Source organism: Hippopotamus amphibius, chromosome 3 (genome assembly GCF_030028045.1).
Source record: "Hippopotamus amphibius kiboko isolate mHipAmp2 chromosome 3, mHipAmp2.hap2, whole genome shotgun sequence".
NCBI classification, from domain to species: domain Eukaryota; kingdom Metazoa; phylum Chordata; class Mammalia; order Artiodactyla; family Hippopotamidae; genus Hippopotamus; species Hippopotamus amphibius.
In genome coordinates, this window is record NC_080188.1 from 109,335,876 (window position 1) to 109,361,239 (window position 25,364).

The 25,364-nt window shown below is 34.5% G+C and overlaps 3 pseudogenes; 1 reads left to right on the forward strand and 2 right to left on the reverse strand.

Moving 5' to 3' along the window:
* Window positions 1–6,870: 6,870 nt before the first annotated feature.
* Window positions 6,871–7,817, reverse strand: LOC130850199 (olfactory receptor 8H3-like; annotated as a pseudogene).
* Window positions 7,818–13,664: 5,847 nt separating this feature from the next.
* Window positions 13,665–14,230, reverse strand: LOC130848616 (olfactory receptor 8I2-like; annotated as a pseudogene).
* An 8,467-nt stretch (window positions 14,231–22,697) lies between these two features.
* LOC130848617 (olfactory receptor 1052-like) lies at window positions 22,698–24,053 on the forward strand (annotated as a pseudogene).
* The last annotated feature ends 1,311 nt before the right edge of the window (window positions 24,054–25,364 follow it).

Genomic DNA, 25,364 nt, shown 5'->3' on the forward strand with positions numbered 1-25,364 from the left:
TTTTTAGAAAAAAGGCTTTACATGACTGGGAGGTTTTGAACCTATGGCACTAGTCAGATAAATTGCTTAAGAGAAAAACATATAGATGTAAGCTCTGCACATCATTAGAAAATCTAAAAGAAGTCTCTCTGGGAAGAGTTTAGCCAAGAACAAGGCAAAGAGGTGAAAGTTTTCCTAGAATGTTCTAGAGACAACAAAAGATCAAAATGGGAACAAAGAGGTGAAGCAAGAGATGTAGCCAGAGAGGAAAAGATGTCCAGGTCCTGTCTGGAATGTATGCAGGCTTTGAATCTGAGTGAAGAAAATGGCACAGTGGGGAGTCAGACAGAAAAAGTGACATTATTCAACTTATAGCTTAACAAGCTCTCTCTGGCTGAAGCATTGACAATATATAGACCATACACCAGCAAAAGTGGAAGACAGAAGTCCAGGCAGGAGGTTGCACAAAATTTAGCCAAGAGTTGATGGCATGTTAGACCAGAGCTGTCATAGTGAAAACTGTGAGAATAACAAATACAAGGTGTTATGCTGATGTTAGACCTGGCAAGATTGTGAAAGAGAGGAGTCAAAGATAACTCCACAGTTGTTTCAACAGGCAAATAAACAAATAAAATAACACATCCAAAACCCTACAATGTATATATTTTTTTCAAGCACATACAATATTTTTGAAGTTGAACATATTATGGGATGAAAAAAATGTCTGAATACACATCAAAGGATAGTGTGTATTAATTCCACAACAGTGAACAAGGTACTTAAATTCACTAAACACAATTTGTTTACTTGTAAAAAGAGAATAAACATACCACTACAAAGTTTTATAGATAGATATGTAGATGAATTAGATAGATGATAGGTAGATAGATAAAGGGATTGATAGGTAGAGGGATAGATAGATAGATATACAAATATAGATATAGATATAGATATGCATCTGTAAAGAGCTGAAATTCTACAAGAGAGAAAAAAATATGAAAAGTTGTGTAATTCAGTTAAGTTCAAGGACCTTGGATTTTAAATGTCAAAATATTGCAAAAATTATGTGATATAGCATACTGAACAGAGCTTGTAGAGTATTCATATTAAGATGAATATATTATGTAATATTCAATCTCAAAATGTGAGAAGACATGAATACATACTAAATATTATAAAATAATATTATATGATTACAATGCATAAATACATATATGTATAAATTTATTTTTAGTTTATAAAAATATACATTTTTTAAAGAAAATGTTTAGATGAGTGGGAGATTTTATACCTGTGTAATTAGTAAGATAAATTAGTTAAGAGGAAGAAAATTGATGTAAGATCTGCATGCCATTAGAATTCTATTTCTATACACAAATGAGATGAGAGAGAGATTAAGAGTGACAAAGCAAATGTACCAATTGCAATTGGTATTTATAGGTAAGGGGTACATGAATGATTGTTTATTCTTGCAAATTTGTATTGCTTTATACGTCAATTATACATCATTAAAATTGTTTTAAAAAACAGAAACAAATGTCATTCTAAAGTGATAACAACAACAACAAAAAAATCCCACAAAAGCTGAAAATAAGAGCTCAAAGGAAGGATTTAAAACATATTAGAGGAAATTTCCTGGTGGTCCAGCCGTAAAGATTCCACCTTCCAATGGAGAGGATGTTGGTTGATCCCTGTTCAGGAATTAAGATCCCACATGCCTCTGGGAAGCTAAGCCCATGCACCACAACTGCAGAGCCCACATGCTTTGGAGACAGAGCACCACAACTAGAGAGAGAAAATCCCACACGCCACAACTAGAGAGAAGTCCATTGCACCACAACAAAGAGCCCATGCTGCAATGAAAGATCCTGCATGCCACAACTAGAGACCTGATTCAGCCAAATAAATAAATAAATAATAAAAATAATAAAAATAAAATTTTAAAAATTAAAATAATAAAATAATAAAATTTAAGAAAAAATTATTGAGAAAATGTAAGATATTGATAGGATTAATAAATACAAACACATGCCATGAAAATTCTTTAAAGTGAAACTGAGAGAGAAAAAAATGCAAAGATAAAGCAGAACATAGACTATATATATGGTCGAATCAAAAGGTGTGAGATACTAGTAGTAAATGCTGCAGAAAAAGAGGAGAGAATAGGTAGAATAAATAGTTCAAGGTATAGTGGCTAAGATTGATCTTTAGCAAATATGTTCAAGGTGAGCAGAATACCCCAAATCAAAAAATTCAGAGAAACCCACACAGGCACTTCATAGTCACAGGAGAAACAGGAAGGTTTAGGGAAAACTTTACAAAGAAATTATAAAAATGGAGGGTAAATGGATTGACATTTTTTAAGTATGAAACAAAAATAGATACCTAAAACTTTATCCTCAGGGGAAGGAAATCTTCAAAAATAGACAGAAAAAAATAAAAATAGAGACATTATCAACAAACAAAAGTTGCAAGCTTCTTTCAGACTTATAAGAAATACTGAAAGTTTTAAGCAGAAGGAAAATTTTCCAATGTAAATACAGAACATAATAAAAACATCCACAAGGGGAATTATGTGAAAAACATTGAAAAGTATTAATTTGTTATTGACTGATATGATTGAAGACATAACACAGATGATTTATAATATGTGAAGAAGTAAAAGGAAGAAAATACCATAAATGACAGAAAGGAATAGTGAATTAAACTATTGAAAGTTTCTTCCAGTGTTAAATGTGGTAAAGTATTGATTTTTAAGACTGTAATAAGAAAAATATATATTACAATTTCTCTTGCAACCAATAAAATAATTAATTACAATATGCTGGTAAAATACTTTAATAAGAGAAAATTTAGCAATGCAATCTTGAATAAATGAAGAGCATACAAGGAGGAACTAAAGGTCAGAAAGAAAAGCATAAATTGAATAATGAGATGCTGCATGAAAAATCACCTATGTATGCCAATTTTTACAAAAGAAAGACTAACAAATTGAATCAGGGTTTATTGACCTTGGCATCATTGCCATTTGGGACTGGATGATTTTTTCATTATGGAGACTGTCATGTTCATTGCAGGTCAACATTAGATGCCAGTAACATCTCCCAGTTAGGACAAATAAGTTAGGACAGTTAGGACAAATAAGATGTTTCCAGACATTGTTAAATTACCAATGGCATTTTTCACAGAATTAGAACAAGAAATCTTACTATTTGTATGGAAACACAAAAGACCGCAAATAGCCAAAACAATCCTGAGAAGGAAAGATGGAGTTGGTAGAATTAGGCTTCCTGACTTCAAACTATACTACAAGGCCACAGTGATCCAGACAGTATGGTACAGGCACAAAAATAGAAAGGAAGATCAACAGAAAAGAATAGAGAACTCAGAAGTAAGCCCAAGCACATATGGGCACCTTATCTTTGACAAAGGAGGCATGAATATACAATGGAGAAAAGATAACCTCTTCAATAAGTGGTGCTGGGAAAGTTGGACAGCTACATGTAAAAGAATGAAATTTGAACACTTCCTAACACCATACACAAAAATAAACTCACAATGGATTAAAGACCTACATGTAAGGCCAGACACTCTAAAACTCCTAGAGGAAAATATAGGTAGAACACTCTATGGCATACATCAAAGCAAGATCCTTTTTGATCTGCCTCCTAGAATAATGGCAATAAAATCAAAAACAAATGGGACCTCATGAAACTTAAAAGCTTTTGTACAGTGAAAGAAACCATAAACAAGACAAGAAGACAACCCTCAGAATGGGAGAAAATACTTGCCAATGAAGCAAAGGACAAATGATTAATCTCCAAAATATACGAGCAGCTCATGCAGCTTTATACCGAAAAGGCAAATAACCCAATCCACAAATGGGCAGAAGACCTAAACAGACATTTCTCCAAAGAAGACATACAGAAGGCCAACAAACACAGGAAAAGATGCTCAACATCACTAATCATTAGAGAAATGCAAGTCAAATCCACAATGAAGTATCACCTTACACCAGTCAGAATGGCCATAATCAAAAAATCTAGAAACAGCAAAAGTTGGAGAGGGTGTGGAGAAAAGGCAATTCTCCTGCACTGTTGTTGGCAATGTAAGTTGGTACAGCCACTGTGGAAAACACTTTGTAGGTTCCTTAAAAAACTAAAAATAGAACTACCATATGATCCAGTTATCGCACTCCTGGGCATATACCCAGAGAAAACCATAATCCAAAAACAAACATTTACTGTAATGTTTATTGCAGCACTATATACAATAGCCAGGACATGGAAGCAACCTAAATGCCCATCAACAAATGAATGGATAAAGAAGATGTGGCATATATATACAGTGGAATATTACTCAGCTATAAAAAGGAATGAAATGGAGCTCTATGTAATGAGGTGGATAGACCTAGAGTCTGTCATACAGAGTGAAGTAAGCCAGAAAGAGAAAAACAAATATTGTATGCTAACTCATATATACAAAATCTAACAACAGCAACAACAAAAATGGTACTGATGAACCCAGTGACAAGACAAGAATAAGCATGCAGATGCAGAGAATGGACTGGAGGACACGAGGTTGGGGGGGCGGGGTCGAATGGGAAGCTGGAACAAAGTGAGAGAGTAGCATAGACATATATATATACTACCAACTGTAAAATAGATAGCCAGTGGGAAGTTGCTGTATAACAAAGGGAGATCAACTGGATAACGGGTGATGCCTTAGAGGCCTGGGACGGGGAGGGTGGGGGAGAGTCATGGGAGGGAGGGGATATATGTATAAATACAGCTGATTGACTTTGGTGTACCTCAAAAACTGGTACAAGGGTGTAAAGCAATTATATTCCAATGAAGAGCCTAAAAAAAAAAAGAAAGAAAGAAAGAAAGAAAGTAGAATAGGGATTATCATGGGCTGTGAAGACAAGGGTATGAGGAATTATTGTTTCATAGGTAAAGAGTTTCTGGTTGGGATGATGAAAATGTTCTAGAAAAGGATAGTAGTGATGGTTGTACAACATTGTAAATGTATTTAATGCCACTGAACTGTACACTTAAAAATGGCTAAAGTGGGAAAATTTACATTATGTATATTTTACTACAATAAAAATTACCCCCTACCCCCAAAAAAGAAAAAGAAAAACAGAATACTTATAAGAAAGGTAGTGAAAGTGAGATAAGAAAGTAAGATAGGAAACTAAGAAGATTATGCAGAGGAAAATTTTTAAAAATTTTAAAAGAAAAGAAAAATTTTAAAAGAAAAAATTTACCATTCTATCTAACTAAACTTTATGGGTTGCCACAAAATCTGAACTCATTATAAATTCCTAGCTTTACAATTTGTCTCTGTTAAAAATTTTAAAACAAATAAGTCAAGCATTTAATTCAGAATTAATTTTTAATGATCAAACCAAACCTATAGAAATCAAGAGTAAGGCACATAATTTTTAAATACACAGAATTTCAACAAAAAAAAGCAGTTTATTGAAGCTGGTTGACACATCAGAGAATGTGGGATTTTTAATGTTTTCAGATGGCCACCTATGTGATATCACTGCATGCAGATTTTCAACTTGATGAATATACAAACATTTCATGTACAAAGCATTTCAATATGAAAGTCTCAATTTTTCCCATGTAACAAAAACACATTCATGTTAGTTTTCAATAACAAAGGAATAATCAGAGGTTAAACTTGCAAGTGTACACAGATAGCTGAAAAAATTACATAGGAAATGACAGAAATATTGCTTACGTATATGATAGATACATACACAAGTATCAATCTAGAGGAACACACAGAAAGCTATTGTTAACTAGTAGGGTGTTTCTGTTTCCTTAAAGTTTTCAATACTTTTCAAATTTTATGCAATATTATCGTATGTCATTCTGAATCCAAAATTGTGAAATGCTAAGTTTTTCCTCAGCTGTTTGTGTGTTTGTCCTTTAACTCAGCCAAAAGTAATTTATAAAAAACAAACAAAAAAACACACAAGTGAATATTCTTTAAGAAAAAGCCACTGTGGGTAAAAAAAAATTCTCAGGAATGTGAGTGATCTAAAGATAATGGCCAGCATTTATTAGGACTGCCTTAAATGGTTTACATCTAATACCTGGTTTCATTTTCACAGTAACTCGATGGACTTGGAATTATTATGTATTTTGTGTAGCTAAGGAAATTGGAGACAAAGTTTCAGAGGCAAAGTTTCATACAGCTAAAAGGGTAACAGATCTGCAATCTGAATCCTAGAATGTCTATTTCCAAAGCAAGTGCTTGTAATCATTCTGCTGTATTGCTTCTCCACAAAATGAATAAATTGTGTTATCATTTTTCCCAAAATGGAGGTCTTTTCCACCATAAAATTCTCTGAGGTGGATTATGCATAGTTTAAAAGGTGACAATTATATTTTTTTTCATTTTGCAAATCAGTTGCAAAACCTTAAAACCTTAAAACCACATATATTTAGACCACAGATTGAACATGTTTCATGGTTTCCAGATACAATGCAGACTTCTAAAGACACATTCCTGGAAATGCCCAAGATCATGTTTGGTCAAGCAAAGAATGGTTCAACAGAAAAAAAAGAGAGAGAGAGAGAGAGAAAGAATGAAAGAAAGAAAGAAAGAAAGAAAGAAAGAAAGAAAGAAAGAAAGAAAGAAAAAGAAAGAAAGGAAGGAAGGAAGAAAGAAAAGGAAAAAGAAAGAAGAAAGAGAAAGAAAGAAAGAAAAAGAAAGGGATTCAACTGTTTTTGGAAAGAAGACAAGCAAATACACTACAGGGAAGAAAATAAAAAAAAATGAACTTAAAGTTTAACATCATTTATTGTATGCCGATCATATCTCAATAAAATTCTAAAAAATGAACAAATAAATAAAAGTTTAGCATCAATGTTATTTCAATTGCCTGGAGCCCTTTCTCTTTGGTATGACTCTACTGAGAGCACTTTTTACTTCTTGATTTCTAAGACTATATATAAGTGGATTCAGCATGGGGATGACAATGGTATAGAAAACAAAAGCCACTTGATCCTTCCCCAAGGAGTAGGACTCACTTGGTTTTAAATAAGTAAAAATCATAGTCCCAAAGAAGATGGTGGCTCCCAGGAGATGGGAGAAACCAGTAGAGAAGGCTTTTTGCTTCCCTGAAGTGGAAGTAATTTTCAGGATAGTAGACAGGATGGACATGTAGGAAACAGATATTGTGATAAGAGACACCACTAGGGTGGAGCCAGCAAAAATGGATATCGTGATTTCAGTGTTGTGTGTGTTAGTGCAGGACGGGGTTAATATTGGGGGTGCATCACAGAAAAAGTGGTAGATTACATTAGAGTCACAGAAATGGAGTCTGCTCATGCAAAGCACATTGACAAAGGAGTCCATGTAGCCAATCAAATAGGATCCAAAGACTAGGGAGCAGCAGCGTCTGGTGGACATAACAACTGGGTAATGCAGAGGGTTGCAAAAAGCTGCATAGTGATCATAGGCTATTGAGGAGAGAAGAGAGCACTCAGTGGCACTCAAGAAAACAAAGAAGTACATCTGGGTGAAGCAGTTCAGGGATGAAATATACTTGGTGGATGTCAGTAAGTTTTCTAAGCTTTTAGGAGTGATGACAGTTGAGTAACTGAGGTCAAGAAATGACAGGTGACTGAGGAAAAAATACATGGGGTGTGAAGCTGGAGATGCAGGCAGATGATCAGCATCATGCCTGGATTCCCCAGCACAGTGATCAGGTAGATCAGGAGGAACAGTGTAAAGAGGACCAGCTGGAGCCCTTCAGAATCTGTCAGTCCCATGAGGATGATGTCAGACACCTGTGTGAGATTCCCTCTACCCATAGTGTTAAGATGCTCTAAACTGCTGAGAAATCAAATTTGATACTTAGCAGGAGTTACTTGAACATGGTTTGTTTCTATGAATGACATGACATATTAGTTTAATGTTTCTAGACAGTGATAATAATGAGGTGTGTATGGAGTATGAAGAGGCAAATCTTAATTTCATTGCCAAATATAGAAATAGGTATAAATTGACTTTTGCATATAATATAATAAAAGGCAATGTATTGTATAATTAGAATAAGCCTGACACTGTTCTAAAAGCTTCCCTTTATTAATGCATTTAATCCCCACAAGGTTATTATACCATAGGTAATACTATTGGCCATGTATTTTTAGATGAGAAAAAGGACACAGATAATTTAGGTAACTTATCCAGGATCAGAGCTATTAAATATTGGCTCTGTAATTCTACCAAGGTAGACTCCAGAGAGCATGCCCATAATACGATATTCCTATTTGTAATTAATTCCAGCAAATCTGAGGGAAAAAATGATAGTTATGCAATAAACAATGATAGAGGAACAGTTTTACTGCACCATGTACTGTGTTTTTTTTTTCCCCAATTTGAATTAATACTAATGAAAAAAAATTCAATCTTAGTGGACTTTAGTAGGGTGTATTCAAATTATAGACCACATATTGGTATTAATTTCTAAAAGATATGATATTTTCCAAACATGACCTTTCAAAATTAAATTTCTTCTAAAATTATATTGCTAAAATATGCCCTGGTTACATCAACTCTGTATTTCAGGTATCACAAATCCTGGCATTACTTAGGGTAAGGTCAAAACAATATTTCCATGCATACTTTCTGATAATATTCCCGTTTTCTTTGATCCTAACTAAAAACATCTAATTAAGAGAATAATACTTACTGTAGCCAAAGTTGGTGAAAAACACTTTCCAATATTATTTGTTTAGAAGTAGGTCAATCTCAAATTTTGCTCACCAGTGAAATATGAAGACCATTTCTGTTATATAACATTTCTATACTATAATATTTTTCTTTGAAATGTTCTTTTTAAATCAGTGTATTCATTTTGTTTTATTCTGATGTTAAAATAAATCAACCTATAATTGCATTCAGCTCCTGATCAATTGTAAAATTTTCCAGGAAGTTATGTCTAAAAAGAATATTAGGGATCTACTGTGTACATACATAAGCAGAGCAGAGTATGGTTCCCCTTTCACCCTGATAATTTGGCTACCTCATATACTGGGGGTTGATGATAAATGCAGCATTTGGTCATCCCTCTGGACCAATTTCCAAGGAAGATTGCTTGGCATGTCTCCAAGGACAAAGTTAAAGGTCTAAACGCAGCTTTGCTAGGTTTTGAGAAGCTAGTTGCCCTTTCCCTTAGAAGCCATACAATGAAGGGTCTAATGGTTTGGTCTTGCTTTGTGATGCTCTAAATTTATGCCTGGGGGGTAGACAAACTTTCTAGAGAAATACTCACTTACTCTGTGACTGAAACTGTCAGGGATGGGATGATACATTTTTCACAATGAAAGTTTTATGTTTAAATGTGTGATACTATTATAGGATTATATATGTTCATTAGAAAGAAAATTAAAATATAACAAAATTCAAAGAATGATACAAAAACAATTCAAAACTGTTGTAACATTTAAATTATTTTCTCCTAAATTTTTTGTTCATAGAATGCTTATTTGTATGCCTCTAGGTTTGCATAATTATTAGCATACTCTATATTCCGTATCCATCCTCATTTTATAACTATAATTTCATAATGTGATATAACCAATGTTATAGTCTCCCTTCATAAAACCCATAATTTCATGTGTTACATGTTGACTGATTGCCCATAACCTACTTCACTCTAGAAGAGTTCATCAGATGTTAAGTATTTTATTGAGGCTTGTTTATTGAAGATGAGGAAGCAAAGGAAGTCTCTAAAAAGGAACACACTTAGAATCAGATTAAAATATTCTTGTGAAACTTTCACTAATTCATGATAGTTAAACCAGTTTTATTTTATTTTTAAAGAACTTTTATTGAGATACAGTTGACATACAATAAACTGCATATATTTAGTGTACAATTTGATATATTTTTTTCTTATTAGTAATGCATATATGGCAATCTCAATCTCCCAATTCATCCCACCCCAACCCTCCCCCCACTTAAATCTACATGAAAATCAACCAATTTTCATGTAGATTTAAAATCACTCTTACAGGAAAGTCTGCTCATATTCCAGAATTTTAGGAGATAATTTGTTGATGTGGATAAGGGAGCTAATTTTGTATGTATTCCATGAACTTTGGAAGGGCAATTCTACTCATCAAAATGAAGTGCTGCTAAAACAGGTGTGAAATAAAATTCACGTTTTATGGCAAGACTAGAAATATTTAAACAAAAAAAAAAATTTTCTCTGCCCTTTGGCCTCCTCTCCCCCCATTGTGCATGTGTATCTGCATTACACATCGACCAACCCTCCCCCATTAGTAGAAATACCTGCTCAACCACAGAAAGCAACATTCTCCCAGCACCAACAAGACAACTGCTTAAAAGATAACAGTCCTTCTCGATCTTATACAGGGCCAGGATGACCCATGACCCATTCTTGCTTAGATCTGGGTTGTGTACACTGTCAATAATATGCAATTTAGTGTTCAGCCCTCTGGCTCAAAAACTTGGATGGACCTAGAGACTGTCATACAGAGTGAAGTGAGTCAGAAAGAGAAAAACAAATATTGTATATTAACACATATATGTGGACTATAGAAAAATGGTACAAATCAACTGGTTTGCAAGGCAGAAATAGAGACACAGAGGTAGAGATAAAACATATGGACACCAAAGTGGAAAGCAGGGAGGGTTGGTGGGGTAACGAATTGGGAGACTGGGATACCAAATTGTACACTCTAAATATATGCAGTTTATTGTAAAAAAATAAACAAATAAAAAGTTAAAAAAAAGAAATAAACAAACAAACAAAAAACTTACCTGTCCTTTGACCTCTAATGGGCAGAACAGTTCTTGGAGCTTTATGAGAGATTTTTCTTGGGTTGTAATCCTCAACTTGGCTTGAATAAAATTTATCATTTCTTTCTTAGAGTGGCCAATTAATTTTTCATCAACACGGGCTTATCTGCAAATTAAAATGGCAGCATAAACTTAGTTGACAATAGGTAACTTTGGGAGTGAAGCCAAATGAGAGACTAATGGTAATTTTCAATATAAATGCCCCTCACAAACCATGCTTGTTGCAAAATTACAAGGGGAAAGTTTTTCTTGCTTAGTATTTTCTAACAGTGAAACTCATTTTGTTCATGTTTAGTGTTATTTATGATTTCAGGCTATTCTTATACTATTTACTGTATCATAGCAGAAACCAAAGCCTGATCAGATATTTGTAAAATCTCTCTTGATTTAATGATGATATAGTTTCATTCCCTAATTGATTATAGTTTTAACTATGCTATATATATATATATATATATATATATATATATATATATGTAATTTTATTTTTCCTTTTTTTCCTTATTCTAGAATGATAGATGTACAAAAGGGCTATATATGAAGAGTCTATTGAAAAAATACATGTACATTTAATCATAACTTTGAACAAATAAAATATACTTCTATCTCTTATGATTAACAAGAAAAGGGAAAATGTGGCATGTTTTTCCTCAGAGAGAGACAAGCAAGGAAACCTTAAAACATAAAGTAAATATTAGATACATAATTTTACTAATACTAAATAAATATAATGTCTTCAAATTATCTACAGAAGGATACATATTCAATACAAATGAAAATAAAAATAATACATAAAATTAGAACCACGGTAAAAACAAATGAGATTCAACAGCCATGATGTTTCACACAGTTGTAAAAGTTTGAGCATTGTAGTTAAAATGTATGAATGAAAATCCATGGCAGAAAAATAAAAAAAGGGAAGTATAATAAGTTTCATAATTCTCAATGATGATGAAAAATCTTGAGAGCAAACAATCAGAATCAGACATTGTGCTTACAAGGAAAAAAATCATGTAGGCTTAATATAGGGAATGAGTGAAGAGTTGAGAGCAGCCTCAATGTGTCCCTAAAATATTACATAGTATGTTTTGTAAGCTGTCACAATAGCATATAATGTAAAATACTTCACTGTAAAATGAAGTTTGAAGGAGTCAGACACCAGTAATAGAGATCAGAGAAAAAGATTAAAAATTAAAAAACAAATATATACATGTACACGCACAGATCCTTTCATATAAATTATCTTTGGCTACTCCCAAGACTGGAGACTGATTATCTTTATAGGAGGTCTGTTGGTGATGCACCATATATGAGAAGCCCTAACTAGTTGACTCCAAAGATTCAAAATCATATAAACAGAGTATAAATCTGTGTACACTCATTTCCATATCCTAACCATGAAGGAAAAAAATCATTTGAAAAGAAATCTATCTGTTAAACACTATGCCATTTTTAATATATAATAAATGTTTTTGAAAGAATTCCAGATATAGAATTTTCAATGAAGCTAATATATTTTGAGTGCTAATATGCACAGGACCATTCAAATACCAAAGAAAGATATGAACTTGAATAAGATAGAATCCTTGACCTTAATGAATTCATCACTGTGCTTTCACCAGCAAAGAAAACATTTACTTACACATTGCTTATGTGAAACATTTGCTACATGCTTTGGAGAGCAAAAATAGGAGTAAGCAGTCTCTTCTCTCAAAGAGCTTACAATCTTGATGGAGAGAGAAAAACAGTAAAAACACATTTTCTTTAAAAGCAACTCATCAAATTAATCTTCAATTCCTTTCAATAAACAGTTAAAGATGACTGTCCAACTCCTTTGGTTACTACTCAATGATTTATGCACAGTGAAGGCAGTACTGAGTGTTGCATTGTTTCCAGGGGTCATTTTGTAAAAATGCCTGGGAGACTTCATTAAATGGGTTTATGTTAAAGTCTATTTTCAAGCAAAAATAAAACAAAAGCACAGTTCCTCCTCTTAATACTATAGACTTAATGGAGTTCTTCTGCCTTATTTGGAGAAATGAGAATCTCTATATGTACCCCCAAAATGCCTCAAGAATTACACTACATCTAGTACTTCATTTATCTACACACACACACACACACACACACACACAGACACACAGACACACACACACACACACACAATTAAAAGTTATTCAAGTCTTTGAACTTAGGGAGGCCCTTTATGGTGATTAAGAAATTAAACTGCTGTTTTTGAAGGATTCAGAACTCTGCTTCATAAACACATCAGTTTTCTGCATAATCAAAGACCGTGTTTTGCAGATAAATGATCAAAAGTTTAACTGTTATGGCAAAATGAATCTACATTACAAAGATACTTCTCTGTATTACACAATGTCTCTTGTCCTCACTAGTCATCACTGAAATAACTTCTACCACTTGCCCCACCAACCTGGAATTTACATTTGCTCTTGTTAATTCTGTACTCTTTCCTTTGCTCTCAGGCTATCAGCTATTATTTCTTGTTAATAACATTCAGAAGTCATCATCTCAATGTACTAAATGTCTACTCTCAAGTTGTTGATGGCTGAGAAAACAAACTGTAAACCATATGAAAAATCAACTTAATAACTGTTTAACATGTTTTATTGTGATAACATACACACTCAAGAATGTTCAGGCAGGGATTTAGTCACCATTCAGATGCTTTCCTTACTAATTTGTGCATGTCTATGTTTTAATTATTTGTGCACTGAAATGAAATCCTTACATATAAACAAGTAATGATACTTCACCTCCATGTGTCAAGCCTCTAAGTTATTATTTAGTTTGTGTTCTGCTTTTGGGAGTTACTCTACTATTTTCCTAACTGTTGGAGCAATTGAATGTCTGAAACCATCCAGATTTGCTTTAAATGGAACATGAAGAGATTTATCACGGAAACAGTTTTTTATGTATGACTCTCTTACATCTTTGTTCCTCAAACTATAGATGAGTGGATTCAGCATTGGCGTGACAGTGGTATAGAACACAGATGCCACCTGTGCCTGGATCAAGGATGGTGTGTCATAAGGCTGCAAATATGTGAAAATAAGGGACCCATAGAAGATGGTCACCCCCGTGAGGTGGGAGGCACAGGTGGAAAAGGCTTTCTGTCTGCCTGATGCAGACCGGAACTTCAGGATGACTGAGATGATGGCAGTGTAGGTGACGGTGATGAGGAAGAAAAATCTAAGAAGGGTGAACCTGGTTAAAACCAAGGCCATGATTTCTATGCTGAGTGCATCCACGCAGGGCAGCACCAAAAGAGCTGTGGTGTTGCAGGAAAAGTGATTGATGCTGGAATTACATAAAGCCAAACTGCTGATCACACAGGTGGATGCAGAGAATTGGTGAAGCCTACCACATCCGGCATATGCTCCATTGCACTGTAAATAAACTAAGTCACCAGTGTGTTAAAAAAACAGGATGTCACCATAACATATCATTGACTATGTAAGAAGATAAAATACTTTATGTTCTACAAAAATCATCATTTTTGTTTACTGTGTTCTTGAGCAAACTAAAGGAAAATGACTGACAGCATCTCTAGGCACCTGCCCATCTCACAGAGATAGAAGGGGCATCAGGTGTACTGTTCTTATTGTTCATCCCATTTTGAGGTAAAGCACAGTAATCTGTCTGGATCATCCATTGTTACTGAGAAGTGGGATATATGGCTTTTCAAGTGTGTTATTAGGGAAGTAAGAGTCCCTCTTTTAGCTAATCAGAAGATGGGGAAGAGCTAAACGTCATGGCCAAACCCTGGGTCCTAGCCACTTTCTGAAAACTCCAAATTCATTAGTTGAGAGGGCACCAGCTTCTCTTATAGCTTGAGATTGAGGCTGAAAAACAAGCCTTGTAACAGATACCAAGCAAATGGACAGAATGCTGGCATTGCCACAAAGGGGCATCACCACACCTCTGGGTGAGCAAGGGCTGGCATCCAAGTCTTGCAGGTGTAAGCAATGCCAGAACATGTGACCTGAGCTGCCATTTCAGCACCTCTTCTGATTGTATGTTGCTCTGCTACAAAACTTAAGAGCTGAAAATAATAACTGTTCCCTTTTCTCAGAAATCTGCCATGTAGGTAGTGCTGGATAGGGATGAAGTCTCTCTGCTCTCCAATGTCTGGTGTGTCCTTTGGGAATCACTTGAATAGCTCAGACTAGAATAGCTGGAGGTTGGCTTTACATCTCTTTCCAGCAGTCTTAGGGCATCTCCCTTTAAACTTTCTTCCACAAGATGGCCTTAGTTTGAGAGCAACTGCTCCAAATGACAGAGGCTAATGCTGCTAGTTTCTCATGTCCTAGCCTTGGGAATTCAACAAACAAAACATTGTTTCTGTTGTCTCCTATGGGAAAGCAAGTCACTAAGACCACTGGGATTCAAGAGGAAGAGTGTCAATGAATTTATAGCTGTCTTTAATCCATGATCACCTTCCATTTTAATTTGTTCTCTTCAATTCTCAACTCTATACTCCTCACAGAGGCTTACAAAAAAAGCAACCAGAAGGGATTTGTTTTGGATAAATTAGCCCGTAATTCTATTTCTTCCCTTCTAATCCAAATGGTGACTTCCATGATTTATACTTCACTACATCAGTGATACATACCATTTCAACTAAAAATGACCATAAGCACAAACACTGACACTGCCATGGGACACAGCTAGGTATATTGAGAATAGTATAAACACCTTTTTCTACATATGGAAAAAGATGTGGCAACACTTGAAGCCCTTTAGTAATCCAGGGGATAACCCACCAAAAAATCCTCCAAGGTAAGATATTCAAGGATGCTGATGGGACACTTTCAGCAATCATCTCGACCTTCTCCAATGCAGGAGACTGTGGATATCCATACAACATGATGAGTTGGCCAGGATGCATATACCTCCTTCCTTCCTTCTTTCTTTTTCTGTTTCTCTCTCCTAGTCTCCTTTAGTATTAGATTTTATGGGAGCAAAGATAAAGATACATTTTTTAATCCAATATCACTGGAGTTCTATAAATTAAATGTGGGAATCTGGATATAAGAAATTTTTCAGCATTTAATTTACTGATAAATTATCAGTATATTAAGCTTCATTATATTAAATTTCAAATATCATCCATCTGAAATTGGAAATTAACTAGTGTGTATAGTGACTCTGTTTTGGATTATTGAACACATAATTCCTTATCTATTTTTATTATATGTTATTTGTTATATTCAAGATATCCTTTTCACCCAGAAAAGACTACACACAAGTAAAATTTTCTATATTGTCACTTAACAATCAATGTTTTGCTGTAATAAAGACAATAAACATTTTTCCTTAGTTTTGATTTAAATTGCAAAATGTAATATTCTAATTATGTAGCTAGTAAACTGGAACAATCACTTTTGTAAAGGCTCTTAAAGATTGCCACAAAGATATTTAATTTAATTCCTTAAAATTTTAAATTGAATTTATAAATTTCTATTTATTTCTTCTTCATCAGATTAGGTATCTTGTTAACAAATAAACACGTCTGTAAATAATGTGTATATATTAATACCATATTGTGATGTATTCCAATTGGGGAGATCCTGTTTAAAGGTACAAAATGTCAGTTTAGGGATGTGAAAAATTTGGGAACTGGATGATGGTGAGAGTTGCACAACAATGTGAATGTACTTAGTGCCACTGAAATGTATAGTTAAATATGGTTAAATTAGTATGTTTTATATTATGTGACTTTTACCACAATAAAAAAAAATAAAAGAACAAATTATCTTGATTATTTTAATACTGTTTAAAATCAAATTAAAATTTTCTTTCATTTTCAAAAAAATAGTTCTTAGTCAAATTTTGAATTATATATTTGAAAGTGACTTTACAAATATGATCAGTCTGATGATCTAACCTACAATGTCACTCAAACTTTGTGTTTTATTAGTTGAAGTTTATCATTTTTTCTTGGGATTAAACATACTTATTAAATAGGTAATTACATCTGCTAATGAAAGTCAGGGATTCCATCTCATAGGACTGAAGTGGTTTATCAACCCAGCGAATTTTGTCTAGGATATAGGATTGTCTTTTCATCATTGACACAGATCCCTTGTTGGAGTTATTGTAGCAGTGACTTCATAAATTATGAAGGACTTGGTTTACGATGTGTGCTTTTGATTTTACTGCATTTAATCATGTTGCTTTTTCTCCTGCTTTGAATCTGCAACCCAACTCTCATTATATAACTGATTTCATTTTTCCATTGACTGTTTTGTTGCATTTGGAATATCTTTTGTTCTCATGACATGGTAATAATCTTCTGTTTTGTATCTAAAGACACTCTAAATTTGTTCTATCAGTATAGTCACAACTTTAAATAATTTTGTCATAATTCTTTGAGTTTTGTACAATATTTGGTTTGAGACAAGACTGCATTATTTATTTATCTGAATATATTATGTTACTCTACTTTTATGCTAAATACCTAACATATGCTAATGTGTTCACAACAGAGCTTAACAAAGCCATCTGCTAACCTCTCCAAAACACACAGATAATGAAGATATTATTTGCATAATTGAAGAGAGCTAAATATAAGATTATGTAAAATGCTAATAAACTCATGTGATATATAGGGAAAGTCTCCACACCATGTTATGAGCCTACTTCTGCTTCAAGAATGGCAGATACAAAGAAATTATGGGACATAATTCATATCTCCATAATGCTATTGAATTATTAAAGAGAAGAAAAGCATACATTTTTATATTAATAGGCTAAAAGGCAGGACTACTATTGAATTGATTCTGTGTTTTTGTGTATAATCTCATAAAACTTTAATGTGAATTATTATTAAAGTTTTTGGAGTATGATGCCATATATTGCATCAATTTCACAATGAATCAATGAAGTAGAGAAGGCATGGATGGATGGTCCCAATTTTAAGAAAGAAGACAACTTTAGCTGTTTCATCATTAGAACATTTGAACACTTGTTTGAGTCCCATATATGTCATTGGGACACATTTCTTTACTTTCTGCAATTGCATTTAGTCTCTGTGTTGTGACTTTATCTCAAGTTGATGGAGTCTTAGAGAAAACCTCTGTTTTAAAAAATTGTTTTGTTTATAAAAGGAAATATATATTTTTAAATTTTATTTATTTATTTATTTATTTATTGGCTGCTTTGGGTCTGTGTTGTTATGTACAGGCTTTCTCTAGTTGTGGCGAGTGGAGGCTACTCTTCATTGTGGTGCACAGGCTCTTCATTGCAGTGGCTTCTCCTGTTGTGGAACACAGGCTCTAGGCACGTGGGCTTCAGTAGTTGTGGCTCAATAGCTGTGGCTCACAGGCTCTAGAGTGGAGGTTTGATAGTTGTTGTGCATGGGCTTAGTTGCTCTGTGGAATGTGGGATCTTCCTGGGGCAGGGATCGAACCAGTGTCCCTTGCATTGGCAGGTGGATTCTTAATCACTGCACCACCTAGGAATTCCCAAAAGGAAGTATATTTTATGTTAAAAAGTGAGGGCAAAGGCGTCTAGTGAACAACTGCAAAAGGATCTGAAACTCTGATTAGTTCCAGTTTCAAGAAAACAGAAAAGATGCTAATAATCCAACTTGTTTTCATCTGACATTCATGTCTACACAACAAACTATAGTTGTGTCCCCAAAAGGAAAAGAAGCACACATAAAAACGCTCTACTTTCAACAATAAGTCCTGTAAGAATCATGAAAACCTGGTCTTTTCTAGATACACTGCTTACTCTGGATTTTGCTTAGTTGTATGTTTAGCAAGAGGTGATAGAGATTTGTTTAAAACTGTGATATTTCCTGTTATCTCCCTGCTAAATGAATCTGTTACCAGCTGTATGATTCCTGTATTGTTCTCAAACAGCCAGAAAACAATTTCCTGACATTTGTTTATCTTTCAAAGGCTTTCTTCTCATTTTGTGGAAAATGGGCACAATTTACATAATAACTGAAAGACTGAATCAAAAATTCTCCACACTCTGATTATATTAAAAATTCTGCAAATTCTACAGCCAGAGTGCAGAGAATTTTTGACTCACCCTCGTATATTCAATATTCTCGTGTGTGTGTGTGTGTTTATGGTATTTAATATTCAGTTTATGTAGTAACTTAAAACGATCTGCACATTTGAGGAAATTTTGAGATATTCTACGGAAAGTGGAGTATCTCAGAATTGTAATGTATTTGGCCATAGTACAAGGAAAGTCATTTCCTCCCTGTCTTACGAATAAGAGTCTCTGGAAATCTTTTAAATCTGCATTTGTTTTATGATTCCAATAACAATATTAAAACATTATTTTCTATTTTCCTTGAGTTTGTCATTACATCCTGTCTGTCACAAAATCTAGGCATGCACACAGACACTTGATTTCCAGAACCACTACTGCTTTTGTTACACGAGCTCCTACTTCTTCCCTCTGCAACTCCGGTGCACCTGAATATAGTAGTCTGCAAATAAATATGTATTATTTTAAAATTAGACTATTGAAGCTATATAGTTTTGAGTTTTCATTATCTCAAGGTGGTTGATGTTGACAGTGGATTTTTAAAAAATTTTTATTTGTGATTGTTGTTTGTGTACATGTGTGTGTTTTGATTATTTTGTTTCTTTTTGTCTTATAAACAATTTTATCATAAATCATTCAATTTATATTACTTTAAAGTACAAGTACATTGATATACTTATGAACATATATACTTATGAATCTATAAATAACAAAATAGTTCATGTAAAATGTAGTTAGCTATATGTTTATTTGTATATAATATTCTGTAACAACATGACAATAATAGAACTGATAAATGAAATAAAATATTTACACATAATATTTTATGATAATTTCAATTGTAAATATTATGACAACATAAACAAAATGAGGAGCAAAGCTCCATGAGAACATATGGTGAGATAGTTCAGTTTTGGTTTACAACATAGAGAGACCATTGTTTTGAAATTATTGACTGTTTTGATAGGTATTTGTCTGGGATCACATTTTTATTATCCCGATAAATGCTTTTTTTAAGACATTAATTTTTTATTATTTATTTTATTTTTGGTTGCATTGGCTCTTCATTGATGCACATGGACTTTCTCTAGTTGTGGCAAGTGGGGGCTACCCTTCGTTGCAGTCCGTGGGCTTCTCATTGCGGTGGCTTCTCTTGTTGCTGAGCACGGGCTCCAGGTCCGTGGGCTTCAGCAGTTGTGGCATGGGCTCAGTAGTGGTGGCTCATGGGCTTAGATGCTCCTCGGCATGTGGGATCCTCCTGGCCCAGGGCTCGAACCTGTGTCCCCTGCATTGGCAGGTGGATTCTTAACCACTGTGTCAACAAGGGAAGTCCCAATAAATGATTTTAACTTTGTGATTTCTCTCATCAGTATCCTCACTGTGACCTTGATCATTGATGGTTGTATGTTTTCTAATGTCCCTTTGGATTCATAAGTCAAAAATAAATTACTCTGAAGGAATTTCATATTTTTTAAACAAACGGATCTTTTACTTCTGTTTTTGGTTTCTTACATTTCAGGATATTGATCTTAATTGGAAGAATTGCATTTGGGCATGTCATTAGGTAACAAAAATATCATTTCCAGTATTTCTTTTCCTAAGGGAATACTCACATTTATTACTGTTCTGAACCAGATTCTTTTTTTATCAGGAAGATGATACTGACTGGTATCAGAAGTTCTCCATTTAGTCACAGATGAACCTGTGTTCTAGTTGGAGTTCTAACAGAGTGAGAGAAAATCATATGCTGATCCTTGGTAACACTTTTCTCTATTCGTAGCTTTCTCTGACAAGCTCAATAGATAAAGCTGCTGTTAGAATTCTTACTACTAACTTACTGGAGTCACACTTGATTTTTCTGTGTCCTGATGTTGGGGTGTGTTCAACAATATAATGTGTCAGGTCATTGTTACATCTTCTGTGTGAAGGCTTATGCTAGCTAAACTGGCACAGGAACTCTATTTTTCCTTTTCTTTCTCTAAGTGATAAATGGGACACTTATACAAACTCTGTTGTAGTCATTCCTTTTTATGATTTGTGTAGACAGGTAGAGTATACAGCAGGTCAAAGAGAGCTTTACTGGAACACAAGCAGTGCTAGTCCTAACATACTCCAGTGCTGTGATGTTCCCATTACACCCAGCAGCCTTGCAGAAGAAAAAGTCTGCCATTAGGAAACACATAAATGTGCCTTCATCTCCAAAGTATTTTCTTTAATTGAGCTTATTTCTAGGTTATAAAACCCTGATTCTGTTTTTTACAATCTGGGTTTTATTAACAGAAAAAAAAAAAAATACTTGCTATTTCCAACAAATTAGTTCTTTTCCAGGATACAGTTAGATTTGGATTCCTTGTGATTCCCAAATTTATTGATCTAAAATATAGACAGAGTGTAATTTATAATCTCAGTCTGTGGGTGAGGAACCTCTTTACTAATAGAATAAAGATTTCAGTTTTGATTTAACAGTATTGTGAATATTACATTCCAGGCTTATCCAACTCTTTAGACTTCAAATTCCTCCGTAGATTTCAAGTTCCATAAGATCACCACTCAGATATCTTTCTTGAGATGTCTAACACCTACCACAGTGCCTGGCATAAGAGGCATGTTTATTATATTGAGTCACCAATTCTTGGTAACTGGTTACAGCAGCAGTAGGAAAGGAATACTCTATGTAGTAAAGTATCTACCATCTCTTTCTGTTTACCCTCTCCTTCTTTACTTTTCTTCATAGTACTCACCCTCCAGATATATGGAAATTCATTAGGTGTTTATTTTATTTATTCACCTAATAGCATGTAAGCACCTTGATAGCATGACATTTTTCTTGTTCACTTCTTCAACTCTAGCAAATATAATATTTCTTAGTTCAGAGTAGTAATATACATGTACTAAATGTATGAAAGTATACACAAATGGATTCATTTATTCATATTAAACCACAAATATTATTGAATTCATATTATATCATGTCAAAAAACAAGTGAAACTGAGTGACAGCCTACATTTTGGAAAGCAAGACACATCTGACCAATCACACCTTACCTCTTTACATTAAGTTTTTGGGTTTATTATTTTAGTGCTGATAAAACCCAAAGATGTGAAGGTAAATACAACGGGGTGATAGGAAAGGATTCTCAAGTTAAATTGCACTCCTATTTTTTTTTGATTGGCTTTAGTACTAAACAGTAAATGAAAAGATGCCTCTACCTCTTCCTCCTGACTCAACTCTTTTGAATGCACAGACATTGTCTAAGTAAGGAATCTGAGCACACAGTGAGGCAAAAAAAGTTCTGATGCTTGAGATTTGTAAAGAAAAGGAGTTGAATATTATGAAAGACAGTGTCATGAGTTAACTAGGTATGAAAAAAATAGGAATAGGTTAGCCACAGAGAAGGAAATCATTTCTACTATTGCTTTAGTTTGTAGCCCAAGTAAGCAGAGAACTTGTCTGTGTCATAGGCTGAGTCAGGGATTTGGTATGATGTATACTTGGGTTAGGATGTCATTTCTATGAATTAACAGTTCCATCACCTAAAAGAGTTTCCTTATTGCTTATTGCAATGTTGATGATGTGGAAACTGACAAGGAAGAAATAAAAAAAAATCTCTAGTTCCAAAAACTTGTATCACTATAAGTGAAGTGTCTAGTACACATATGATACACCACTGAAGTTAATTTATCTTTTCATATAACTACAGTGTAAACCTAAATGCTCCATGCTACTATGGAAAACAGATGGTGGAGAAATCATATATTTATTTATATATATTTACAATTGAGTGATACCATCTTCTTCTGCAGAGAAAAACCTATACAAACCTAAATGCATGGCAAGTTGGAATCATACAGGTCTGAAGGAATTCCTTCTGGTGGGCTTACCTGAAAATCCTAATTTGCAGATCCTGCTCTTTTTGCTGTTTCTCCTTATTTATCTTATCACATTGGTGGGTAACTGGGGGATGATCATCTTGATCTGGCTAAATGCCCAACTTCATACTTCAATGTACTTCTTCCTCAGCAACCTCTCTCCTTGTGAAATCTGCTACCCTACTGTCTTTGCTTCTAAAATGCTGGTTAATTTCCTTTCAAGATGCAAGGCCAGGGGCTTCCAAGGTAGTGCAGTGGTTAAGAATCCACCTGCCAATGCAGGGGACATGGGTTTGAGCCTTGCTCCAGGAAGATCTCACATACTGCGGAGCAACTAAGCCTATGCACTGCAACTATTGAGCCTGCACTTTAGAGATGGTGAGCCACAACTATTGAACCCATGTGCTACAGCTACTGAAGCCCATGCACCTAGAGCCCACACTTCACAACAAGAAAAGCCATGGCAATGAAGAGCCCTTGCACCACAATGAAGAGTAGCCCCCACTCACTGCAACTAAAAGAAAACCTGCACACAGCAAAAAAAGGGCCAACATAGCTAATGAAAGAAAGAAAGAAAGAAAGAAAGAAAGAAAGAAAGAAAGAAAGAAAGAAAGAAAAAATTTATAAAAACAACCAAACAAACAAAATAAAACAAAACATAAGGCCAGCACATTTTCGGGCTGTGTTCTTCAGAGTTTCTTTTTTGCCCTGTATGTAACCACAGAAGGTGTCCTCCTGTCTATGATGGCTTATGACCACTATGTAACAATAGCCAACCCCTTGTTGTATACAGTCATTATGACCCAAAGGGTTTGTGTTCAGATGATTCTTGTATCTTACTTGGGAGGACTCATTACCTCCCTGACACACACAATAGGTTTGCTCAAACTAGACTTCTGTGGTCCTAACATTGGGGATCATTATTTCTGTGACATTCCCCCTCTTCTGAGACTCTCTTGTTCAGATGCCCATAGCAATGAAATGCTACTCTTGATATTCTCTGGGGTCATTGCAGTATTTGCTTTTATTATCATCATGGTCTCTATATTCACATCATCATTGCCATCCAGAGAATCCACTCACTTGAGGGGAGGTGCAAAGCCTTCTCCACTTGTGCCTCACACCTGACTGCTGTAACTATACTCTTCAGTTACATCCAGCCAAGCTCTCAGTATTCCCTGGAACAGGAGAACGTCTCTGCTGTGTTTTACACCTTGGTGATCCCCATGCTTAACCCAGTGATTTACAGTCTGAGGAATAAGGATGCGAAAGATGCAGCAAAAGGGTCAATATGGCAGAAGAGAATCTCCAGTTGACTCAATCTTGTCTGTGGCTTTGCCAATGTACCATTAATCTGGAAATAGACAATCTTTCTTTAAAATTGTATCACAGGACTTCCTAGGTGGTGTAGTGGTAAAGAATCTGCCTGCCAATGCAGGGTACACAGGTTCGAGCCCTGCTCTGGGAAGATTCCACATGCCATGGAGCAACTAAGCCCATGCACCGCATCTATTGAGCATGTGTACTACAGCCCATGAGCCACAACTACTGAGCCCATGTGCTGCAACTATCGAAGCCCATGCACCTAGGGCCTGTGCTCCACAACAAGAGAAGCCACTACAATGAGGAGACTGCGCACCACAATGAAGAGTAGCCCCCACTCTCAGCAACTAGAGAAAGCCCATGTGCAGCAACAAAGACCCAACACAGCCAATAAGTAAATAAAAATAAATAAATAAATAATTGCAAACACAACTGTAATCAAGACTCTTACGCAATTTGAGACATGAGTGTGGAGTTTCACCTGAACGCTGAAAATCACTCTATTTCTCCATTCATTTTTTTGACTTAATAGTTTCACTCTCAAAAGTGCTGATAAATATTTTTTTTCTAACAGCCTCTCATGATAAACTCTGAAAGAGCTCATCATGGATTTCAAAGAATCTGACATTGAGTCTAATGAAAATAGTACTCCAACAGTAGGCATTTATCAAATGCATTGTTATCGCAGAGAAAAAATGAAATGTTTCCTTGACATACTTTTCTTAGATCATGCCAGTATTTTTTGTTCTAAAAAATGCCATCACTCAAGTAAAAATGTATTATTAAATTTTGTAGTTAAATTGTATATCTTAATAATATCCTAGAAAAATGGCTTTAGAAAAAATAACTCTATAGTTACAATTTTTCATTCAACATATTTCTATTGATTACTTTTATTGTTAATAGCAGCATAACATTAATACCAGTATAACATATTTAGACTCTCTCAATGGCTCATAAATAAAATTATAAATGAAATGCAAACAGTATGCTTCAATAAATTTCCCACAATGTCACTGCCATCAGCATTTTGGAATGTCAAAGAATGAATTAGGGACAAGTTATCCTGAGATGGGTAAGAAGTGTTGCAGGTGAGCAATACAGAGAAGGGGACATATTCATGAGAGAGTTCATAAAAATCATCTACAAAACTTGAGAAATTATTAGGGTTTCTTTTTCTTTCTTTTTACTTCCTTCCTTCCTTCCTCTCTCCCTTTCTTTCTTTCTTTCTTTCTTTCTTTCTTTCTTTCTTTCTTTCTTTCTTTATTCTAGAAGAAAGTGTTTATGTGACTGGGAGTTTTTTT